Here is a 22,546-nt window from a genome sequence, read left to right as displayed (position 1 = left end):
CTGAACGAAGTTAGTCTTTTAGTCTCACATCTATTGTAACACTGCTAAGATTACATTTTGTTTTTGTGTATGTGTGATCACCCTATAAAACGTAAAGGATTTTTAAAAAATATATTTCAAAAATTCCAGGGGTAGGAAATACTTACATAATGAGGATTTTGTCAGGAAACAAAATTATATTCATTTTTTTTTTAATTAGCAGTTCTCAAAGTGTTTTCTCTAAGGACCTCCTTCACATATTTTAAAAATAAGTACTTTAAGCATTAAAAAAAAAACACAACAACAACAAAAACACCTACCCCACACACTTTACAAGGTTGAGGAATATGAGCAGTTTTTGCTTATGTGGATTAAATGTATCACTATTTATTGTAGTAAAATTAAAATTGATTAATTCTTGGGGCGCCTGGGTGGCTCAGTTGGTTAGGCGTCCAACTTCGGCTCAGGTCATGATCTTGCGGTTTGTGAGTTCGGGCCCCATGTCGGTCTCTGTGCTTACAGCTCAGAGCCTGCAGCCTGCTTCGGATTCTGTGTCTTCCTCTCTCTCTGACCCTCCCCACTTGTGCTCCATCTCTCTGTCTCTCAAAAATAAATAAATGAAAAAAAAATTAAAAAGATAAATAAAATTGATTAATTCTTAAAATATGTATTGATCAATTTGAAATAAAAAAAGCTCATTTCATGTTACATATTTTGATTTAAAAAAAAAACTTATTCTCAAAAATAAAAATCGAATTGAAAGGAATCCTGCCAGTTTACATTTGTGCAAATAGCCTAATGTCTTACTTAACTGAAGACAACTCGATTCTCCTATATGTTTCTGCATTCATTTCATTGCAGTATTTTGTTTTGGGTGACACACTTCTTTAAAAATCCAGACTTGTATGCCTTAAACTTACGAGTCAAAAAAACCCAGACTTGCATAAAACAAGGCATTTCCATCATTTCATATTCACCTTATCGTCTGGCAGCATTTTGGCTTGACTGGTCCTTTACTTCAATGGGTAACAAATCTTTGTTTCCATAAGATCCTCTTAATTGAGTCACTTTGCACCCCTTGTATAGCAGCAATCTAATTTTCTCTTGGTAACCAAGACTGTTGTGGACTGAATATTTGGGGCCCATATACATGGATGAAGGAACTAGAGCTCTCTCTTAGCCATGTGAGCACACCGCAAAAAGGGGGTTCTCTGTAAGCAAGGAAGACAACAATCCACAAAAGTTCAGTCTTACTGGAAATCTGAGCTCAGAATTCACAGCCTCCAGAACGGTGAGAAATAAATATTTGTTATTTAAGCCACTCCATCTCTGGTATTTTGTTATACAGCAGCCCAAGCTGACTAAGACAAAAATCAATCACTCTAGCCAGAAAAGTAACTCCCATGTTTACATTTTTGATCCATGAGAAGCCCAGTGTATCCAGTGGAAAGTTTCAGCAATCAGTTTAATAAAATTAAAGATATGTTACCTGGTGGAAGCTTTTCTCCTTTGGAAAGTGGAAGCTTCCAAACTCACTAAGTCATGGCTGAGGCAGCCAAAACAAACAAACAAACAAACAAAAACAAAAACAAAAATATAAACATAAATAGGTAAGTATTTATAATTGGGGCCGTTCCTACCTTCATTTCCTAATACCCATTGCCCTCAACTCTGACTATGAAACAAATGTCATGTGTTGGCTGCTAGTTTAAGATAATACCATATTCTATTGGTTAACACTCCAACCTCTCAAAATGTCTCCCATCTGGTTTCATAACCGAACTTTCAAGAGGCCATTTCACTGTTCTATCAGGTTGGCTGCTACTGGGTATAGGGTACATAGTAAGACCAGTTGCCTGGGTATGGACCCATTTCCTAATAATATCATGGTGAAATGAGTTCCCTTATCAGAGGCAGTGTTGTATAGGGTTAACGTGGTAATGAATGAAACAATTGATAAGTAAATAAATGATGACGCTAGTAGAATTGTTTGAGTCGTGGAAAGAAAAAACATACTTTGATTAGTTATGCTCAAGAGGATAAACACCTGCCTCTTCAGTGAATAAAGGGGTATCTTGTAATCATTTCTTACCAAGCTGGTTAACAGTTCTATCTGGGAGTCGTGCAAAATCAAGAACTCAGTATCGTTTTCTGCTATTTACAAGTTTGGTACTCAGCAAGGGTGGCTAGTCAGGTCAATTTGAGTTAGGTTGAAGCACATTGTGATCGGGGCGCCTGGGTGGCTCAGTCGGTTAAGCATCCGACTTCGGCTCAGGTCATGATCTCCCGGTCCGTGAGTTCGAGCCCCGCGTCTGGCCCTGTGCTGACAGCTCAGAGCCTGGAGCCTGTTTCAGATTCTGTGTCTCCTTCTCTCTGACTCTCCCCCATTCATGCTCTGTCTCTCTTTGTCTCAAAAATAAATAAACATTAAAAAATTAAAAAAAAAAGAAACACATTGTGATGAAATCTTATTCTCTAACCCTATTGTTATGGCTTCTTTGTACATAGGTTCACTGAGCAAACACCAGAGTAGACGAGTAAAAATGATTAGCATACAGAGAATTGTTCCTCTTGTCTAACTGATTATTTATATTGGAAGACCTCTTCTGTTGCCTATTCCAAGAAGTTCATCTACATACTTATTTTTCAGACCTCATTGTTGCCAATCTGTTAAGTTTATTCTATTTATTCTACTTGTTCTAAATAAGTCACTGAATGGCTACACAACTCTGTCAACCATTACCTAGGAGGTAGTACTAATCCATTCCTCAAGCATCTAACTTACAAAGTGAAAAACAAGATGTCCTGTGTTTACGTTTTATCTTCTGAGAAAATGTGCTTCACTACTGTCATTCAGTATACCATGTAGAAGCATCTGTAATGCCATGCTTTATCCTTTTTCTGTTTCAAGAAAGCTAGTGGGATTCCTGGGTGGTTCGGTCAGTTGAGCGTCCAACTCTTGATTTCGATTCAGGTCATGATCCCAGGATTGTGGGATCATTCCCTACATCAGGCTCTTCACTGAGAGTAGAGACTGCTTAAGATTCTCCTACCCTACCCACTCCCCTGCTCTCTCTCTCTCTCTCTCTCTCTCTCTCTCTCTCTCTGTCTCTCAAATAAGAAAGAAAGAAAGAAAGAAAGAAAGAAAGAAAGAAAGAAAGAAAGGAAGGAAGAGAGAGAAAGAAAACTGTTAAGTATTGATTTAAAAGGAGACCGCAAAATATCAGAACTAATTACTATAGTAGTCTGAGGTGCCTACTTATGAGTCTTCATCACGATTTTTTTAGCTGCTTGAGCCTGGTGTCAAATACCCTGTTTCATTTTACTAATAAAATCCTGTGGCATAAGCACAATTTAATGATTTGATGTATCATATACCACCTAGTGTGTGATGGGCAGTGCAAATATTAATGTACTTGGTGTCCTAGATTAAGCATTGAATTTCTACCACAGGAGTTATAGGTCCTGATATGTTTCTAGATAAAGATAGTTATTGGCAGAAAAGGACATGGCTTTGCTCCAACAGTCTACAAGTAGGTACTGTGATTTTCCCAGTGGGGCTTCAGGGAACATCCTTATCTGCCATAGATTCTTCAAGTAGCATTCTGTCTGCTAGAAGTGCAAGGGCAAAACAGCTTGAATCATAGACTGGACCTGATGCAGAGCCTTTCCTTCCTCATCTTTATTCAAAACTAGCATCCTCATGGCTTACCTGATAAGTAGGTCAGAGAGTGAATCTAAACATGTTGTATGTTACATAGAAAATCCAAAGATACCCATCAAGCCTCTTTATTTGTGATGTCTGGAGCAAAGGGGAACAATCTGTTTTCCTTTGGAAAGAACAACCTGTGAGACCACTGGGCTCCTAGAAAAGTTAATACTAACGCTTTCATCTAAAGTTGTATGGATTAATTTCCCATTCTTCAGAGTCCGTGTGTGTCTCATTAAGATATCTAGGGTACTTGCTTCTCCTGTACAAGGTAACAAAGGTCCCTGCAGATTACATTATGACAAAGAGCAGATTTGACATAGCTTTGAATAAAGTATAAAACCATCCCTGCTTGCTGAAGGAGAGCTGTTTTCAATGTTTCTTACAAAATGGACTGGAAAACAGAAGCAAACAAGCAAAGAACATTTCCCAGATAAGTTGCTTCATGTGAGGTATCAGGAAATGTGCTAATTTTTTCCATAAAGATATAACACCTTGACCTTCAGTGATGGGTAGTACTATCTTACCAAGTTTATGATAATACACAGTTACTTTCTAAGATCTATTGACCATTCCTCAGCCAAAAGGAAAAGATTACCAACCAACCCTGACCTTTCACATTTTTAAAATGTGAAATAGCAATACAACTGCATTTTCCTATTAAATGTGCTATTGATTTTATTTTCACTTACTGTTTTGATGGTGATAGGGTATAAAGTGAAGTATTTTCTGATGACTTCTATTTGGTCTTTTCCATGTTAACAAGGGTTATAGGGATCTTGCTAGTGATTCAGTGTGTGTCTTTTAACTACACACTCAGGAAGCCAGGCTTTAACCACAGGAGGGGCAACTGGACCATCTACCATATGACCTCTGTCAGTTCCACTCTAAATGATGGGTCACTGCCTCTATTCAAATCAAGTATTTAATAATCTTAGGGATCTTTGTATTTCCAGTTTCCCAGTAGCTAATCAGTTTATAAATGGCCCCAAATTCTTCTGGATATAGTTTGGAGGAAATGTCAATGTATATATATGTGGATATCTGTCCTAAAAGGGAATCCTCTCCCTTCCTCAATATTTATGTTCCATGTCTACGAACTGGTTTAGATCTTAATATTGCATGAGAAGATTTGAATCCTTTCTATGAAGCCTGAAGTTGGGTTTCTGCCCACCAGACATAGCTTCCTACTTGTAAATATAAAATAGCACATTAATAAGTTATCCATTTCTTTCATTGCTAGGGATCTTATGATCAGTTAGGTTCCGTTGTGGAGCCTAGTTGGTTGAAATAATCTGATTAAAACTAGGTCAATGAGGCTTATTGGGTAATTACAACCACCTGATTTCTGTTCATGACGCCCTGCCAAATGACCTCTACCATTCAGAGATGCAATTATTACTATTTCAATCAGAGTCCAAGCCCATGATATCGTTGACCATTTTCATCTCCATCTTACAGAGAACACTCACAGATCTTTTCATGAATGCTGACTTTCCAGACAAAAACAGATTTCTTAATTTGGGGGACACTCAGATTTGTTCCGATGTGCCCATCTCACTAAGCCTTCAGATTCTTTCCTGTATAGCATGCCAAGAAGTCTATAATCTTAGCTTTTTTGGCTGAATGATATTGTTTACCCCAGACTTCAACATGCTAAGGAGTCAAACTCTTAAGTACACTCACAAGTGCTTCAGCCAACATACTAAGAGTTAACACTGGATTAAAACCAGTTTTGATAAATTGGTCCTGTTAGATTTAATACACTTAGAGGTGGTAAAATCTTGCTGTTTTATTTGGTACATAGACTATCTCCTTATGTAGACACCGAATTTCTTAGTCCAGCGTTTGGGTCCAGAGGCACTGATAGATATTGGGGGAGTATCTTTAGAACAATAAGGACCCCTTGCAAGCAACTGCCCCGGGTTAAATCATTAATAGATTTTATAATGGATTTTTATAAAAGGAAATGAATTTTTATAAAGGAGAATGGAAGAAGAACTTTTTCTTTTAGAAACAGATTTCAAAAATATTTTGGGGAAAGATTCCCAATTTTGTTTGTATCTACAAAAATGCCCCCAAATGAAGTCTTCAAATCCCATTATTCCCAACCAGCATTCTAGCCCAAGCCTAAGAGACTTGGAAGTCTCTTACTGGCCTTGAAACTCTTAACCTAACACAGTTCAATTTAGAGCCAAATCTTCGGCATGCTTTTCTTGCAGTTGTGACATACGAGATTGTTTTAAGACTATCACGGAAGCTTTCTGCTTTCCCACCTTTATCTGCAATTGAGAATTAAAGGCCCTTAAATTACTGGATTATTACTATTATTATTATTACTATGGAAATTCCTCCAGCACAGAGACAGACCTTCTACACTATAGTTTTGCAATCAGTAAAATTTTCAAGTTGATCATACTTGATTGAATCAGCATTTGATCACAAGAGTATTTGCTCTCCATTTGTATTCCACTCCAGTGTACCTACCTGGAGTCAGTTTCAAAGACTTGCAGCCTGTGTAGTTCCATAGAGCTTTGTACTTACTAGGGCTCAACACCTGTTTTAATGCTCTGTTATTTTTTTTTTTTTTTAATTTTTAAACCTTTATTATTGAGAGACAGAGCGTGAACAGGGGAGGGGCAGAGAGAGAGAGGCAGACACAGAATCCGAAGTAGGCTCCAGGCTCTGAGCTGTCAGCACAGAGCCGGACGCGGGGCTCGAACCCACGAACCGTGAGATCATGACCCGAGCCGAAGCCGGACGCTTAACCGACTGAGCCACCCAGGCGCCCCAGTGCTCTGTTATTATTATCTTGAAATTGTTAATGAATTTTAAACAAGGGAGTTGGCATTTTCATTAAGGGCTGCAAATTATGTAGCCAGGTAGCCACAAACAATGGTAATTATTATCACTGTTTCACTTTCCCCAGCAAGGATATCATCCATGGGTTCAACTAATATATGATCAATCTGTATCCAGAATTCCATCTGCTCTTGTCCACTCACATGGTTCTATAGAAAGGATTTCAATGAAGAGACCTTAAATGTGGGAGCAGACTTTAGGAAAGTGACAAGGGGGGCTGAGTTTCCTTAAAACTGGCGATAGTGGAAGGAATGTTCCATCAATGAAGGATAATCATAGAAGCACACAGCCACTGTTAGAACCACAGCTGAAACAAGCCTGGATTGGAGGAGGAAAACCTGACCTCTCTCTCATTAATGAAACCCAACTAGAAGCCTGCCCTTAAAAGAATCCAGGGGATGCCATTAATAGTTGTCAAACAATCAAGGGCAGAGCTTTGAGAATGGATTGTGTGGGGGAAGGGCACAGAAAAAACACACAATATAAAACTTTAAATTAATCCTCTCTGAAATCCCTGTCTTCTCTAAATATTTGGAACCTTATAGCATAAAAGAGCTACTTAGCATGGAAGCACTATAAGTATAATGAAGAGAAATAAAACATGAGTAATTACTATTTTTTAACGTTTATTTATTATTGAGAGACAGAGAGACACAGAGCATGAGCAGGGGAAGGGCTGAGAGATGGAGAGACACAGAATCCGAAGCAGGCTCCAGGCTCTGAGCTGTCAGCGCAGAGCCCGACGCGGGGTTCGAACTCAGTAACGCGAGATCATGACCTGAGCAGAAGTCAGAAGCTCAACTGACTGAGCCACCCAGGCACCCCAAATATGAGTAATTACTATTAAAATAGTAGTTCTAATCCAGGATTTGATATTTAATATGTTGGTCCAAGCACTGGAGAGTTTATTTGAGGGTTTGATTCTTTAGCATATTGAAGCCTGGAATAAACATTAACCTACAATGAGTGACACTAAGATTCCGTTAGTAAAAGGAACACTATAAAATCTATGTATGACACAGTTTAATTTATTGGACGTCTATGTGTTTTTTTGGTGTGCATCGAAGGATCATTGGCTTATATTTGTTATTTTACCTCATGTCAAAAATATGATTATCCTTTTGTTGTATTTTAGTGATTAAAGTATTTGTTTAATTCTTTCTGTGTGTGTGTGTGTGTGTGTGTGTGTGTGTGTGTGTGTTGTGTGTGTGTGTATTTATTATTGTCAGGTTGGCTGACATACAGTGTATATAATGTCTCTTGGTTTTGGAGGTAATTATAGTATCTCTAAGAGATTATCCAGGAGCATATCAGTAACTTAATTGGTGAACAAGTTTAGAATTTAGGTTCCCTGAAGACCTTCATTGTTAATTTTCTGCTAAAAGCTTTAGCACTAAAACAAAGTAGTATAACAAATTTGTTTGGTTTGTAATAAAAAGGAACTGCAACCGTCCATTCAAACTGTGACACAAATATTATAGGGACAAGTAATTGAGATATTCTTTCTGTCTTTGGGTTTCCAGAATTACTCTGCTGTTATTTCTGGGAAATGTGTTCATAAAAAGAAGTAAAAAGAAGGGTGACTAAGTTTTTGTTTATTTTTATTATTTTATTTTCCAATGTGGTTAGTACCATGAAAGGATTATATTCACAGAACTGATTTTTCAGTGGTGTAATCAGATGTAGACAATTTAAGTCTAAAAAAAAAAAAAGAAAAAAGAAAAAAAAGAAGGCTGTTCAAGTCTTAGGCAGAGAAGACAGAAGGGAGGGAAACAAAGTGTCCAGTTTTCTGAAGAGTCAAACATGTATCTAAAATCATAATACTGCTAAAATTTATGCCTTAACAAAATAACCCAACCCCAAATGCAACCCCAACCCCAACCTCAAACACAGACTACAATTTTCTCCACTGTAAAGTGGCACTTATTGTTAATAAATTGAGTAATAGAATTTATACTGGGAAATGTTACAAGTAAATATAGGCAGTTCCCTACTATTTAGATTCATTAAAACTGGAAGCATATACAGTGAAAAAAAAGAATTGGAAATTAATTAGTGTGAAAAAAAACCAACCTCATTTTGAAATCACTTTAAAAATGAATTCTATGAGAGGAATCCAGGCAACACGTGCATTTATAGATCTTTATTATGGCCTGATTTAAAAAGACTCCCCTAGGATTTACGGAGTTCTTTTCTCCCTAGTGCTCAAGTAGGTAGCAAATAAGGAACTTATGAACGATCATTAAATCTGTCAGGCAATGAGAGCATCGCACAGCCTAAGAAATACTTCCAGTAGAAGCATGGTACCTAATGCCGGCCTGTCTATTCCGTCCACTCACAGAAGAAATACGGCAGCAAGCTTTGAAGACAAAAATAAAAAGTACCACCCTCAATTCTTTTAGAAATGAAAAGAAAGTTATAAATGAGTGACTATTGTAGAAACATGGAGGGCAGAAGTAAACAAGAACTGACACACCAGAAATAAAAGAGATCACGGTTCCAAGAATAAGATTTGTTGAGGCTTTTGGGTGGCTCAGTCAGTTAAGTGTTGAACTTTGGCTCAGGTCACGATCTCCTGGTTTGGTTAGTACCAGCCCTGGGGAGTTCCAGCCCTGCACGGGGCTCTGTGCTGACAGCTGGGAACCTGGCACCTGCTTTGGATTCTATGTCTCCCTCTTTCTCACTGCCCCTCCCCACGCGCCTCGCCCCCCAGAATTAAAAAACAAAACAAAACAAAACAAAACAAAACAAAACAAAAAGATACTAAGTTTTGTCTTGTGCCATAGTGCTCTGGATTTGATATTGTTGGAACAGTAATAGCGGTCCTTGTTGTTGTAAGCTAGTCTGTTATTTCTTCAATAATTCATTTAATAACTAACAGCATAGGATCTGCTCTTTGCTAAACATAATCATAGGTATAGGATAGAACAATGAAAAATTAATCAGGGTCTCTGCCCTCAGAGAACTTAGATTAGGTAAAAAGAAGCCTATAGTTTTATTTAGCATATATAATAAATTAAATGATATAATAAATGATTATAAATTATATTAGCTATAGTAAGGAAGAGTTTAAATTCAGTGATAACCTGAAGAAGATGATTTAGGTATTTTTTCTGCCATAAAAATCAAGGCAGTGGCCCTGGTTTCTTTCTTTTTTAAAATTGATTCAGTTCCCTCTTGAGCTGATTTATACCACTTTGCTTTTATTGTTGATTTTGGCAGTTTGTTACTTATTTCAACTACTCTTTTTGTGTAATGAAATTCTTTTGAATCCCATATAGACGAGGCTTGTACTTAATTTCAATGCATAGACTGTGTTTTTAAATGAGTTTCTCCTTCAAGCAGCATATCTTTTTTCCTCTTCTTCAGATTTTTTGTATTTTTGCAAGATTTCACATATTGACCTCCTTTTTTTCTAAGACTTTGCAGCCTTTCAAAGAGTGAAGCTTAAGCACGCAATTAAGAGCAATGAAGCACAAAATTGCTCATGCAAGGAATATCATCATTTCCTTGTGCATTTGAAAATAAGAGATTTGTGCTGTCCAATCATGAGCTAACCAGTAAGGATGAGGGCACGTAATCAAGTGCAACCTATCATTACATTTTAACAAATTCAGCAGAGAGTTTGCTATTCTCAATTATAAACTAATAACAGCCACTCGCTGATATGCCTTTCTCCTTCCTATACATGCTTGTATTTGTTCTGTGGGAAGTTTTTGACTCTTTTCCCATCTGTATTCTTTGTGTCGCAAGACTTTTTCAAGGGAGATTAATAACTTTAGAGAGCAGATTTTCAGTTTTTCCAAGATCCAGTTAAAGACCAAGGGCTATGGAAGAAAGAAGTAGGCAAGTAGCCAGAAAAGCCTTTTCAATTCCTAGTCTTCTGCAATCTGTTTAAGGTCTGCCAGATTCAATACTGAATTGGGAGTAGAGCCCAGTCTAGACTCTGGTCCACTAGACCACGATATTTTCCACATTAAACAGCAGCATTCTCAATTGTTCTTCATTTAAATTGACAATTGAATATATTCTTACCCTCTATACCCAACGTCTTTTGTGTATGCATATGCATATATACATATACACACACACACACACACACACACACACGCATACACACACAAAAAGTGTTGCATATATATGTATATACTTATGCATATATATGTATATATATATATTTGTTATTAGAAGCTTAATGTCACAATTATGGAACATTAGGGCCTACCTTTTGCCTCCTGTACTTTTAAAAGCTGCTCTCTGACTCACACCCAGCTCTATTCCTGACTCCTCCATGGTTTCTTTCCATGGTTTTTACATTTTTCTTTTTCAGTCTTATAGCACCTGTGGAATTATTTCCAATTTTTTTTCCTCAGCCATGCAGAGATAATTATTGCACTATCTTCCGATTATTAGAGAAGAGATGCTACAAAGTATAAGGAACACTAGATTTACCATCATAAAACATCTTTTTTTTTCTTTTTTGCCTACGTTACTAAATTTCTGTCACTTTAGATACATATCTTATCGTCCTCCCCCATTTCTTTAAATATGATTATGAGAATGATTATAACTTCCCCATCTACCCAAAAGAATTGATAGAATTAAATCCATTTGAATAAATATCAAATGGCAGGCATAAAGGCTTGTGCACATTGTAAATCGCTAAATGGTTACCACTTTATGGAGGTGATGCATATTAATAGTCAGTTTGAATTGATTGGTATAATACTGAAAATATTCCTTTTCCCTCCCTTCACATTGTTTCCACACCATCACTGATCCTTCTCCCACCCTTCCAGCCCAACGAATCCTACAAGTTCTATTTCAAATTCCATTTCTGCCACAAAGCTTTCCTAGGAACTCCAATCAACCTTGACCTTTTCAAATGCCAACTGCCAATAAAATTTATTACATATATATTAGTTCACTTTCTAAAACTATTTAGCATTTAAAATATATTTTGCTGAATACTTCAGAATACAGTTATGAAAATATATGTGTTTTTACTGAAAAAGAGTGACGTCAAAGGACAGCACTATCTAAGGCCTTGTGATAGATGCTTCTTTCCCAGATAGTAAAGAAGGACCTTGGACAGTCCTAGGCAATGTCACTTATTCCAGTTAAATTACGAACAGTTTCTATGTCACTCATAGAAGGATCCTGATTTATATGGCAAAATATATGCTTATTTTATCAATGTATCAATTGTGCACACTGGTGGCAATATCAATGGACAACGTCCACCATTAGTCACTTCAGGTTTGCTGGGAACTGGAGTTAGACCCCACAGGTATAATACAAAGACTAGTTGGTCAAGGAGTGACAACATCTGGGTTGGTAAACGTAGCCCAATGCATATACTGTCAGGCTGTAAGAGCAGGTGCAAGGAAGGACGAAGATGTATTATTTTTTCTGCCTTCAAATATTCTTACAAAAAGAAATATGAAATAGTCCCTTGCTAGGGTAAAAGAAAGGGTGGTTAAATCATTGGAGTAATTTTTGCAAGCATACTCGGTACGACTATATCTAAATCTCTTTCATTGCACACAATCTTTTGGCATCTTCTAGTCTCACCTCATGGCTAGGAGAGTTTCAGGAAATAACGTTATACAATCCATTGCAGGTGCATTTTAGGCAGTACCCAAAAGTTTAGTTATATCTATATCTAATCTATACCTATGTCTATGTCTATGTCTATATCTATTTCTATTTCTATATCTATACCATCTATATCTATATCTATCACCTACATTTAATCTATATCTATTAGTTATTTGTTATATCTATCTAATCTATGTTATTAGATGCTTCTTGTCGCAGTTATGGAATATTAGGGCTACTAATATTACCACTTTGCAGTAGCTGTAAAGTCTCTTATAATTATGTTTATAACCTTTACGAGTTAGCAATTTTTATTGTCTATCTTGAGAAATTCAATATCTTTGAATGTTTACTCTTATTTTTTTAATTTTAATTCTTGTAAATGTTTATTTATTTGTGAGAGAGAGACAGACAGACAGAGTGTGAGCAGGGGAGGGGCAGAGAGAGAGAGGAAGACACAGAATCCGAAGCAGGCTCCAGGCTCTGAGCTGTCAGCACAGAGCCTGACGTGGGGCGCGAACTCACGAACTGTGAGATCATGACCTGAGCCGAAGTCAGACGCTTAACCGACTGAGCCAACCAGGTGCCCCTACTCTTAATATTATTTTTTTAATAATGACTTTTAAGTGAGTGATTATACATATGGAGTGGTTATTTAGTATTTCTCTTGGTTCTTCTGGGTTCCAAGGCTTTAATACTGTAGAGTCTGATTTTGAAAAAAGAATCCCTAGGTTATAACACTGCACTCTACCCCTAATATGTGTGCTTTATTATGGTCCGATTACTGAATCTCTGCCACAGATAGTGGTCAGGGAACAAGAAACTTAAACAGGATCTGCAAATGGTTTCATTGTGTAAGCAGATGGTATTTACTTTGAGAAGCCTTACTTGATCTCTGTGGGCTTTGCTTAGGTGTCTTTATCAGTTAAGATGTTTTCCTCAGTAAGAAAGAGAAAATACTGTTGCAATTAGTTTTAAAAGAAAAGTTGATAAAAGAAATCCTGTGTAAGGCAGAGCCAGCTCATCGTGAGCCAGGATCTCTGTGGCTCACCTCCCTCTGCATTTTGACTTTCAAATTCAGGCTGATGCCCTAATGTTTGCAAATGCTGCTGTGGTTCCTTATCACACTCTAGCATAACCGCTTGGCAGAAGGGAAAGAGACCTTCTCCCTTCCCCCCCCCCCATTTTTTTTTAATCAGGAAAAAGTTTTATCCAGGTTCCCAAAAACAAATTTTATATTTATCTCAGTAGCCACAGTTATGTCATCTGATTATACCTGAGCCAGTCACTTGAAAAAGGGTAAAGGGTGTTTATTCTGGGCTTTGCTTCATCAACATTCCTTCCAGGAACTGGGGAGCGGACCGCTTTCTCCCAGCACATGGTCCCTCAATTCCTGAACAGAAGCCAGACTCTCAAAGCAAGGAATAAGGAGTCTGTGGCTACTGGGCAGGATATCTATAAAACCTTCCAAACCTTTCGGTGTCTTTCTGTTGCATTCACCATAGTGTATACTTGTCGCCTGCTTACTTGTCTATTTCCCTTATGTGACTGTACTTTTCACAAAAGTAGGGATATATCTGCTGAATTTCATACATAGTAAGTGATCTTGTTAAAAGCAAATTAATATTGGATGTTACCTTGTAGTATAAATGACCACTATGTCATTCAGATGCATAAAGCTTGAACGTCTGCTGCTTTGTGGGCTGCAGGAAATCTGCAAGTTCTTTCATAAATAGGACTCATAAATCACAGAAGGATAAGGCAAAACCTAATCTTTCTCTCACTTTTGTTTTTCTTAACTTATTAAATTTCATCATAGCTTTTCTGCATTGCATGTGTCACCGCCAGTAATACATGTAGAAAGCTTAAAAAAAAGGGAAATATATGCAGGTGTAGATAATGAGGAAGAGTGTTCTATTTTGTCATTCTATTGTTTCTAAACTGGGAATAGACTGTGTCTCATTTGTTTTACATGGTTAGTAGAAGAAATGGTATCTTAGAGCTTACAAAAGAAAGGCTGGTGTAGGAACAAAGTACTAATTAATTTTCATTCACGTGATGTTATAAAAAATCTCTGCAAGACACCTTAAGTATTTCTTTTTCTGTTTTGAAACAAATGAAGTCATCTTGGATGCTAATTTCCAAATTAACTTTTAAAACTAAATTTTAGCCTTTATAAAAGGAATAGGTCACACACATCTAGAAAATTAAAGATGCAATATTCTAGAGAAAATTCTGTTTCAGTGTCCTTTGAAAAAGAAAATGGAACTTTTATTTATACAACTATATAAAAATAGCATATACTGAAAAAATAAAATGCATTTAATTATTCAAAGAAATTGATTTAGATATTCTATTTAGACATATAGATATGGATACTGCCTTTAGGGAGGCATATCCTTCACTCTAGAAAAGGGTGTCTCAACAGTAGCCCTATTGACTGACATTTTGGGCTGGATAATATTTTTTTGTAGAGATTTCTCTTATCCACTATACAATGTTTAAAAAAAAATTAATGTTTTTTTTTTTTTTTTTTTTTTTTTTTTGACAGAGAGAGACAGAGCATGAGCAGGGGAGGGGCAGAGAGAGAGGGAGACACAGAATCTGAAGCAGGCTCCGGGCTCTGAGCTGTCAGCACAGAGCCTGACGCGGGGCTCGAACTCACGGACCACGAGATCATGACCTGAGTGGAAATCGGAGGCTCAACTGACTGAGCCACTCAGGTGCCCCCATTATACAATATTTAGCTACATCCCCGGCCTCTACTCATTAGATACTGGTAGTATCCTTCCAGTTGTGACAACCAAAAAGGTATTCAAACTTTGCCAAATATCCAAAGAGGGAAAATTTACCCCCAGTTGAGAAATGCTACTTTAGAACAGCACAATGATAAAACTTTACGTATTAAAAATATAACAGAGTAAAAAGAAAGGTTTGGTAAGGTTGGTGATTTTGAATTAGGTGGTTGGTACCATGTTCTATGGGAGTTGAAGAAAGAGTTGATTTGTTTTGAAAGATACCATCCTGGTCCCTGTTCTGTAAGATCATTTATCAGGTATTTTTTCCTCTCACTACAGAAGTGGGAAAGTAAACAAACAACTGGAATATTATAATAGAAAAAGAATGTACCAAGCAGCTGAGGAACTCAGGTGAGAAGTTAAATACATTTTCAGAAAAGTTTCAGGAAATTTTTTTCCATAAAATACGATGTTTGAAATGGATTTCAAAAGAGAAAAAGAGTCCAGAAGATGAGCTAAACTTTAACACATATGGTGCATACTCGTGAACTCCAAGTAAATCACAAGACTAGAGCAAGGAAACATCAAGAAGGAGTGGTTACAGTGGAGGCCAGAGTGGAAAGCAGAGTTGAACTATGAGAGGCTCATGGACCAGAATAATTAGTTTGACATAGTTTCAGAGTGTCACAAAGCAATAGATATCTCACCCACCATTTCCTCTCCTCCTTTTTATCTACCTGAATTTATATATTACTGATAATGAACATTGTTCGCCTCACCCCAAACCCTGGAGAATGGTTGGAGTGGGGAGGGTAGGATGTATACAAGGGTCACGTTGATTTTATTTCATTTCTTTGAGATTTATTAAGACATGCTTTATGTCGTAAGATAAGATCAACATGGGAGGTGTGATAAAATCTCTCTAGTAACAGATTTGTCAATTTCTTCTCTGTTTGTTTATTTATTTATTTATTTATTTTTACATATTTTGAAGTTACACTATTAGGTACATACATGTTTAAAATGGTAACTTCCTGGTAAATTGAACTTTTTAATCACTAGGTAGTGATATCATTAATTTCTGATAATGTTTTTCTTTTTAATTATGATATCAGGGGTGCCTGGGTGGCTCAGTCGGTTAAGCGTCCGACTTCGGCTCAGGTCATGATCTTGCGGTCTATGAGTTCGAGCCCTGGATCTGGCTCTGTGCTGACAGCCCAGAGACTGGAGCCTGTTTCAGATTCTGTGTCTCCATCTCTCTCTGCCCCTCCCCCCCATTCATGTCCTGTCTCTCTCTCTCTGTCAAAAAAAAGTAAACATAAAAAAAAATTAACTGGGGCGCCTGGGTGGCTCAGTCGGTTAAGCGGCCGACTTCGGCTCAGGTCATGATCTCACAGTCTGTGGGTTCGAGCCCCGCGTCGGGCTCTGTGCTGACAGCTCAGAGCCTGGAGCCTGCTTCCGATTCTGTGTCTCCCCCTCTCTCTGACCCTCCCCCGTTCATGTTCTGTCTCTCTCTGTCTCAAAAATAAATAAATGTTAAAAAGAAAAAATTAAAAAAAAAAAAAAAAGACTTACCCTGTATATATTCTTTCACTGTTCAGTATATTAATTCTAGTTTATTTATACCAAATCACTCTAAATTAGCCATTTTATAATTTTGTATTACCAATGGCTTAGATTTGTCCAATTATTATTATTTTTATTCATTTATGTTTTTTGTAATTCAGTTTACACTGGGGAGTCATTTTCCTTTTTCTTGAAATACCTCCTTTAGAACTGTTGTTAGTCACCATTAGTTGAGGTTAACTTTTTTTGGCTAATGTTTGTCCAAAAATGTGTTTATTTCACTTTCATTTTAAAATTTTTTTAATGTTTATTTACTTAATTTTGAGAAAGAGAGAGAGTGCATGTGCACATGAGCAGGGCGGGGGAGGGAGAGAGAGAGAGAGAGAGAGAGAGAGAGAGGAAGAGAATCCCAAGCAGACTCTGTGCTGAAAGCCCAGAGCCTGACACAGTGCTCTATCTCTCAAACTGACATCATGACCTGAGCATAAATCAAGAGATGGACCCTTAACCGACTGAGCCACCCAGGTGCCCCCATATTTCACCTTCACTTTTAAAGGATAATTTTGCTTGGTGTAAAGTTAGTTTGCTAGAAATTACTTTTGACTCTTAAAGATTTTATTCCACTGTTTTCTGACTTCCATTGTTTATATAGAGAAGTTACTTTGAAATCTATTTGTGGTAGTTAATTTATATTTTGTTGGCTGAATTTCAAACCATCTCATATTCTTTTGAGTTCCTAAGTTTTACCATATGGAATATTATGTGAAAAAATATGTTTTTCCTTTTGTCTCACTTGGAATTTACTGGACCTGAGCATTGGTGCATTCAACAGCCTTGGAGAATTTTCAACCATTACCTCTTTTTTTTTTTTTTTTTCTTTTTTAGAGAGGGAGAGAAAGCACAAGTGCGGGAGAGGAGCAAAGGGAGAGAGAGAGAGAGAGAGAGAGAGACAGAGAGAGAGAGACAGAGAGAGAGAGAATGAGAATCCTAAGCAGGGTCCATGGAGCCTAACGTGAGACTCAGTTCCATGACCCTGGGATCATGACCTGAGCCAAAATCAAGAGTCAGATGCTCAACTGACTGAGCCACCCAGGTGCCCCACAGCCATTACCTCTTAATAGAATGTCTTTGTATTTTCTCTTTCTGGAGCTCTGGTGCATGTTATAACTCTTCACTCTGACTTCTACATTCTGGGTAGGCCTGACCTAACTAGATGAACCCTCTTAAAAGCAGACCTCAAGTACTAGGATGGAGGAAATTAGAGGGAGTAGAAGCAGCAAAGACCTTTCCCTGTTGGCCTTGAAGGAGCAAACTGCCATGTTGTGGAGAGGGCCACATGACAGGGAGCAGCACGAGGTCTGTAGGATTTGCGGTGTCTCAGTCCTATAATCACAAGAAACTGAGCTCTGCAAGTGACCCAGGGAACTTGCAACAAGACCCTGGGCCTTAGATAAGATCACAACCTGAGCCATATGGTGATTACCTGAGGACCCAGTTAAGCCATGCCCAGACTGCTGATGCACAGAAACTGTGCAATAATTCATTCGTGTTTTTGTGCTATGTTTGTGGTAATGCTATGCAACAACAGAAGAGACATGAACATATTAATTAATGAAGAAACCAATAAGACACTACAACTGATTCAAAGGAGAATTCGAATCACACATGTGTTAGGCAATCAGGAATGGTAAAATGAATTTGCAAATTAGATGCAAAACTGGTCAACATCCACAGGGCAAGGATCAACTACATTCACTGGATAAAACTCATTTGTGTGGCACAATTGACATTGCCAGTTGTTTTTTTTTTGTTTGTTTTGTGTGTGTGTGTGTGTGTGTATGTGTGTTTCCCCGAAAGCTTAGAGTTGTAGAATTCAAAGACAATAACAGAAACATAGAACCAGATAACCCAGAAGAATGCACTAGGCCGGATACTCAGTCTTTTTTATTTATTTAAGGTTTTTGTTCATTTGCTTTTTGTCCTAGTATTTCCAAACCAAGCAAAATGAGTATGCGGTATTTAATCTACTTCAAATATTGTTAACAGCATACAGAAAGATCATGTATTTAGAAGCGATATTACTCACACGGATCTTATTAAAAACATCCCAAACAAATGAGTAGTCGTTGCTTGAAGCTCTACTAAGAATACTTAGAAACAAAACCAAAAATGAACAAACAAAAAACAGTCTGAACAAACATTCATACAGAGGTACCAGCCATACTTCTGCCAAAGCAAGCCCTGTGTTTTGCTCGGCCGCAATGTTCTATCATACAGGAAAAGTATCCCCCAAAATATATTCAGCTGATTATCTGTTGCCAAGAACTTCTGTTTTAAAAGCTCAACTAGTATCTTTCAGTGAAAAGGAAATAGAATAGTACGTTGTGCGTGGAAACAGAAATTCTGCATGTACGAATTCAGCATAGAGACTATTTGCCAATAAACGTCAAAAGCTAATAACTGACCCAGTAATTTGTGTAAAAATAGATGATCCTTCTCAGACATTCCTCAGAATATCATTTAGAAGGCATGTCACAGTGTTTCAATTGAAAAGAATTTTAAGTTCTCACAATTGGTTGCTTTCTCAAGAAATCTATTTGTTTTCTTAAGGATCCTTTGTTCAAAGAGTTGATTTCTCTGCTACAGCATAGCTGTTCAGTATTTTGTTTTGTTTTGTTCTTAATGATGAAATTCACTCATAAAAAGGTCCATTGCTTTCTGGAAGTGTGTGGGAAGATTTTTATTTTTGCATGATCTGCAGCTGGCAAGAAATCACTGCAATGGGATATATGCCATCACATGCTTTCTCTTATGTTTTCCTTCAATTTGAGCCCAAAAGAAGTTTAGAACTAGCAGTAGGCTATTTTCTGTTTAGTTCAAGAAGTACACAGGGCTCTTTCCAGAATTTGGATGTAGGAAGATTTTTTTTTTAATTTTTTTTAAATGTTTTATTTATTTTTGAGACAGAGAGAGACAGAGCATGAACGGGGGAGGGGCAGAGAGAGAGGGAGACACAGAATCGGAAGCAGGCTCCAGGCTCCGAGCCATCAGCCCAGAGCCTGACGCGGGGCTCGAACTCACGGACCGTGAGATCGTGACCTGAGCTGAAGTCGGACACTTAACCGACTGAGCCACCCAGGCGCCCCAGATTTTTTAAAGATATAGGTAAAAGCTGTGCATCTAGACTTTGATAAATCCAGGAGGCTAATTGAGAGTTATTTGTATCCTGTATCAGGAACAGTGGAAGAAACTTAATGTGAAACTCCTTACTCTCTGGCTCTGGTATTCCAGACTCAAATAATACTCACTTTAGTGGTCAAGGATTCTCCTGGACTTCTGAAGATTTCTGAGGTTCAGTGATGGTGCTATATGGGATAAAGTGAGGGCCCTTGATGACATGCAGAATATGCCTCCTTTTTAATCTGAGAAATTCTATTTATAGAAGGATTATATACTGTCTTTCTACAAAGATTTCATTTGGAAAGTAGGGTCTGCTCCAAAAATCTTGAAAATGATTGAATTAGACTGCATTCGTTTTGTATTGTTAGGCAACAGATTACCAGAAACTAGCAGCTTAAACCAACATATGTTTGTTATCTCACAGTTATATAGGTCAAAAGCTTACATGGGCTCAACCAGTTTCTCTCCCTAAGGGCATCACAAGGTTGAGATCAAGGTTTCAATCAGGCTAGGTTCTTAACTAGATATACTGGAATAATTTGTTTCCATGTTCATTTAGTCCGCTGGTCAAATTCAGCAGCCTTGTCTTAAAAAAAGAACGGAGGTTTTGTTTGTTTGTTTGTTTATTGCTGTCTCTTAGCCTCTACTGGCTGCTAACATTCCTTGTCACATGGCACCTTTCAAATCCCATGAGGGGCATTGGGCCCTGTGCTGACAGTGTGGAACCTGCTTGGGATTCTCTCTCTCTCTCTCTCTCTCTCTCTCTCTCTCTCTCTCAATAAATAAGTAAATAAATAAATAAATAAGAAAAGAAAAGAAATAGTACTTACTATGATGAATAAAATCCAGTTGTGAGAGTACATTAAAGGAGATGGGAAAGTACAATAGAGTAGGGTAAACAGTCCATGAGAGTTTGATGTATAAATTATCCACTTAAAAAAATCTAGCTGGCTAATTAAAATGGAACCAGAAAAAGGAGACTATATATGAAGTGGGAAAAAGTGCTTAGACTATCTTCCCAAATGAGTTTGAAAAATACCAGGAAGAAAGTCAAAGTATGCTACCAATTGGGAATTAATCCAATATGCTTATGTCTTACACCAACAAATCATACATCTCTGTCAATATCTATGTTTCCTAATTAGCTGTTTTGACACACAGAATTTTTAAGGAAACTTAAGAAATATTAACTGATAATTCATCAATGTAAATATTCTGAGTGCCTTAATGTTTATCTTCCGTAGTGGAGAAGCTAGTCTTGGCAAATAAGGGGGGAAAATGGAAAGGACTTATCTTGTTAAGTGTGAAGAAATCCAAAACTTAAAAATGAAAAAAATAATATTAGTGTGCGTCAATGTAGGTTCATCACTGGTAACACATGTACCACTCTGTGCATGTTAAATTAAAATAAAAATCTCTTTAATGAATTTTGAAGATGAATATTTTGAAAAGACTTTATCTCTTATTTCCTGGTATTCCACAGTAGACTTTTGTTTGTATAGGTTCAAACAAAAATAATTGGTATAGTACAAAATCTGAACAGTACAAAAATGAATTATGATTAGTACAGTACAAAAATGGATATTGTTTGTATTTGTACAAACAATACAAATAAAGTAATACTGTAACCTTATATACATTCTCTCTTTTACACTACTCTTTACAAGAAGTGTACTTATTTAGATTTATTCAGCATCATTCACATGCCAAACACTGTGCCCTACTTTAAGCGAATGCATTTCACGCAATCCTTACATGATTTTATTTTATGTCATTGTCACACACTTGAGTCAGTAGGTATTAGTATAGTCATTGCACAAATGAAAAAAAAATAGAAGTTCAGGGATATGATTTGTCCAAAGTCGCATATACAGTTAGTGGCAGTTCCAGTATTCACCGCAGGTATGCATTTAGAAACCATCTAACAAAACTATTTTACGTGTGGTGCTAAGTCACCGACATCTGGTAAATAGTTCACTCGAGGCTACTGAGAAATGGTAAAGCAACCATTAGAACACTAATCTGACGGACTCCAGATTTTTTTTTTCCACTAGTTATCTTAATACTTTTAAAAAGAAATAAAATAAATTAAATTAAATTTTAAAATAAATAAAATTGAAAAATTTCCAGTAGCCAGATGTCTTAACTGAGCTAAATAGTTGCTTTAAGGGCAGATATAGAGGGTCTATAGGTACATCCACATATATGTTCCTCACATAAGTAGACTCATGCTACAAACTACACTATAGCCATATAATTTTGAAATGCTCACATAAAGTCATCTTCTGAACCTCTCCCAATCCCTTGACAAGCCCGTGCATATACAAGAAACACGTTTACACACAGTGTATACAAAGATACTTTAATTCTATTATGCAGATGTATATACAGTCCTGTATGTCACCAAAGAAATACCAAAATAATATAGGAATGCAGAAATAAGAAACACAGAGAAATACAAATATGCCCACTTATAAAGATGGCTTTATACAGTAAAAGCATCGGTAGCAATAATAAATATAAATTGATGCACAAAACAAAGCCCATCAATGCTCTACAATAAAAATACCTATATAGAGTTGTTCTTAAGTTTGTAATCTCTTTTTTAGATTTTAAATAAACCTAAGTCTTTTGGACTCTACTGATTTCAAATATCAGAGGTGTAAAGATAAAAAGATTTACTGTTACTCGCATGTATTTGTTTACACTTTGTACAAAACCAAATGGCCAAAATGATCTGATAGATAACATCAAGACGATAGAAAACCTCTAGAAATCAGAAGTTGCAAGTTGGACCTTTGATATTTTCTGAATTGACCCAATTCTTTCCTCTTATGCCTATGAGTTTATGTATAATTTCTGAGTTATCAGGCAGTGACAGCCAAGGTTGAAAAATGACATGATACTCACT

General features: G+C 37.0%; 1 long non-coding RNA gene across 2 annotated transcripts in view; it reads right to left on the bottom strand.

Annotated features, from left to right (window-relative positions):
• Positions 1-287: 287 nt before the first annotated feature.
• LOC109275604 (uncharacterized) overlaps positions 288-22,546 on the bottom strand; it is a 79,563-nt gene continuing 57,304 nt past the window's right edge. For both annotated transcript variants that reach the window (XR_002084259.2, XR_008421487.1), the window contains one exon: positions 288-579. This is a non-coding gene — a long non-coding RNA (uncharacterized LOC109275604). The remainder of the gene's footprint in view (positions 580-22,546) is intronic.

This window comes from Panthera pardus, unplaced genomic scaffold, assembly GCF_024362965.1.
Source record: "Panthera pardus isolate Hobbes unplaced genomic scaffold, ASM2436296v1 HiC_scaffold_13, whole genome shotgun sequence".
Classification (NCBI taxonomy): domain Eukaryota; kingdom Metazoa; phylum Chordata; class Mammalia; order Carnivora; family Felidae; genus Panthera; species Panthera pardus.
The sequence above is the reverse complement of the archived record's forward strand: the minus strand, read 5'-3'. Positions and strand labels throughout refer to the sequence as shown.